The sequence below is a fragment of the Quercus robur genome, chromosome 6 (genome assembly GCF_932294415.1).
Source record: "Quercus robur chromosome 6, dhQueRobu3.1, whole genome shotgun sequence".
Classification (NCBI taxonomy): Eukaryota; Viridiplantae; Streptophyta; class Magnoliopsida; order Fagales; family Fagaceae; genus Quercus; species Quercus robur.
The window spans coordinates 7,713,228-7,716,946 of NC_065539.1; the positions used below are offsets into that span (position 1 = coordinate 7,713,228).

At 28.8% G+C, this 3,719-nt stretch overlaps 1 non-coding gene across 1 annotated transcript; it reads left to right on the forward strand.

Moving 5' to 3' along the window:
• Positions 1-3,417: 3,417 nt before the first annotated feature.
• Positions 3,418-3,489, forward strand: TRNAE-UUC (transfer RNA glutamic acid (anticodon UUC)). Its single transcript has one exon. It is a non-coding gene; the product is annotated as a tRNA-Glu (tRNA).
• Positions 3,490-3,719: the final 230 nt, after the last annotated feature.

Sequence of the window (3,719 nt, forward strand, 5' to 3'; positions counted from 1 at the left end):
GATATCGCATGATCAAGTTGCATGATCAACATGCATTGTGTCTAGGTAGAGTCGACTACACATTATCAATTTAAATTAGTTCTAATTAGTTGAGCAATTAGAATTAATTAAATAATTTTGTGATTGGTTGATAATTAGTGTTTAAAATAGGGATGCATGCATAGGAATAAAAGGGATGAATGGATAACAATAAAATTGTGGATAATCTGAACTTTATCAAGATTTATTTTAGGGTATTTATCTACAAGATATTTGTTCTTGAAAAAAGCCTGAATTATCTAGAAAAGAGATAAAAAATAAATAAATAAATAAATAAATAAATAAACATAGACTAAGAATGAAAACATGTTTAGTTGCGGGGATCGGATCAAAAAACCCTAGAAGGAGAGTCCAAAATGCACCCGAACAAGGAAGAATGTTTGGTTTCCAAGAGCCCATTCGGCACTTTTGGAGTGTCGAACGGCACTTTAAAAAGGCCAAATTTCCCCCTTTTGGGCTTTGGCCCAATGTCCTTCGGGTGACAATAAGGCACACCCTTTTCAATCTTTTCACAAAAGGATGAGTCCCAATTCGTGTTCTACACATCGGAGCTATTTTTTAGAGTCTTTTGGCCTCTATAAATAGAGGCTGGGTCTCATAATTCAGCACCTTTTTTTGACGCTTTGAGAGGCATACGTTTTGAGGCTCTCAAATTGCTGATATTTGCTGATCCTCTCTGAGATTTGCTGCTAAAATTAGGGTTTTTAGGTTTCAAAGATAACCAAATAAATTTCTTTGAACCCTAAAACATCCTCTCAAGAACAAGGAGTGCTCATGCAGGAGGTTGCTTTCAATCACCCTATTCTTTTTATGATTCTTATTTATGATGATGCATGTTTTCCTTTATCCATAACATGAATTGTTAATCATTGTCTGGTTAAAGCATGATCTTGATTTTGTTCATATAATTGTTATGATCTCTTCCTTAATTCCAATAATTTGCATATGATCAACGTTGTTTCTTGAAATTTAAAACGGATCTACATCTTTCTTAGATGTAGATCTGAATTTTTAACATATGCAAATTTTGAAATAAAGAAAAACATTAAACATGATTGTGTTTGTGTTTGTGTTTGTTTTTGTTAATTAATGTTGCATAAATTTATGTTATGAGTGAAACTCTCTTCTTAAACAATCTTTTCCATATTTTTGTAAAAAAATATATAAAAAAAACAGATCTGATTTTTTTGTCATCAAAAAACAATTTTCTTTATTATCACAAAATAGATCTGATCTTTTACAAACCAAAACAACTTTTTTTTAGTTCTTAAAAACAAATCTAATATTTTTTTAAATCAAAAAACTTTATTTTATGTAATAAACACAAATCTGAATTTTTATCTCCAAAAATCACCTTTTTCTACATCATACAAAACAGATCTAATATTTTGACAAATCAAAATCAATTTTTTTTACCAATCAAAACAGATCTAAATTTTTTAAACAAAAGAAGAGACTTTATTCATAAATAAATTTATGTGATTTAATCTTTATTTAACATGTTCAACATATATCATTCATGACATGCATAAAAATGTACATTAGTCACAAGAGTCTAGAAGACCAAACTCTATCTGGACGGAATGGATGCCTAACACTTTTCCATTCTGTAACCTAGCCTCCGGATTTAGGTATTTGGTTAAGTAGATTTAAGCCTTGTCTCTACTTTTTATTTTGGGTAGAATGTAACTAGGACAAAAAGCCATGTAATTATTTGGTAGTTTGTAACTAGGACCCAAAGCCATGTAATTTTTCAATTTTCCAAATATGTAATTTTTTATTCAATTAATGAAGAGAATAATTCAGTCATGTATTTAGTTTTTCTTATTTTTTGTATAAAAAAATAAGTGGCGTCTCCATACCACTTACCCAAAAAGAGAGGTGCCCTAAAAAGCAATCCAAAAATCTCTCTTTTTTTTGAGAGGCAACTTTCGAGGTCTCTCACACCCATTTTTGGCCCAAATTTTCAAAATATGTACACAATTCTGTATATTTAATATAAACAATTTTAAAAAGTTTACACAATTCTATACATTCAACGTACACAAATTTTCAAATAATTTTCATTTTGTATATTTAACATACATAATTTTTTAAAATGTAAGCACATATGTACAATCAATGTACACAATTCTATACGTTAAACGTACAAAATTTTCACATTATGTATAAAATTTTGTACATTCAACAAACATAAGTTTTAAAAATGTAAGCAATTCTGTAAATTCAATATACACAATTTCATACATTTCATGTATACATTTGTTCAAGGAATGTGCACAATTTTATATATTCAAAATCCACAATTTTCTAGATTGTACACAATTTTATACATTCAAGGTACACAAATTTTCAGCTAATGTAAACAATTTTGTATATTTATTGTACACAATTTTTTAAATGCTACACAATTCTATTCACTCAACTTATACTACCTGGCAAAAAAAAAAAAAAAAAAAACTTATACTGAGTTACTATACTATTAATATATGGTGGGATCCATGAAAATGGCAAAGAAATTGATGTCCCTGGGACTATAGAGGAAAAAAAAAGTGTGGTTTACAATTTAAAATCTGATTCAATCATTCATTATAAATTTATTTATGAACAATAACATAAATTGGATTTTGAAGAAGAAAGAGAAGGAGTCCCCAACCTACAACATTTAAAGGAGAATTAATTTAATCACATAGTTTTGATTACTAGAATATCCTACCAACGACACCCCCCATGAATCCATTTCAGGTCCAGCACATGGTCCAATTTGTAGAATAATATTGGAGTAATAAGATACATCAGTTCATTTCCTTAAACCATACTAACCTTATCACACGCGCTCCACATGTGCGATGAGTGTCTTTTGTTATTTTGAGTTTAATATAGTTTTTCAATTTGAATTTATCTGTTGTTAATGAGATTATACAGGAAGGAAATTTAGGATTTGAAAATTAGTAAACTACTAGATTTAGTGCGCTCGTTTTTAGGAAAAAATGTGTCAAACACGCATATAATATATTTAAATAGAAGATGTGCTAAAATTTAGGAAAAAAAGTTTCTTTGGTAGTTTTTTCTTGTTTTTGAAATTTGTTGAATTACAATTTTAATCATATTTTTTTTATTTTTTAAGAATAAAGATTATAATTAGATTTGAGATATTTTAAATAAAAAATTTGAATTCATAACTAACTTTATAAATCCGGACTAGGAATAACACAATATAATCTGGCGACACAATAGATAGTTGGGTCTGCTAGATTAGTTAAAGGCTAACAGCAGTTGGTTAGACGCTCAGCCCAGAACTGGCGTCGCGCGGGAGTAGTCCAACGTGATTTATTAAGCATATAAATTATTAATTAGGACTTTCAAAGCAACAAGAATTCCGTTGTCGTCCAGCGGTTAGGATATCTGGCTTTCACCCAGGAGACCCGGGTTCGATTCCCGGCAACGGAATTTTTTTTAAAAAAATTTCTTTATGAAATGAGCTTCCATGACTTCAAACTTTCAAACTTATAAATTGTTAAAATTAGTCAAGTGTCAACAAATTTCTCACATATCAAGCCTCTTTAAAATTTTATATTTTAAAATTTTTTTTTTTATGAAATGAGTTTCCATGACTTCATATCTCAACATTTTTATTTTTAAATTTACGGAATTTTTTTAACATTTTTTTTTTTTAAAAT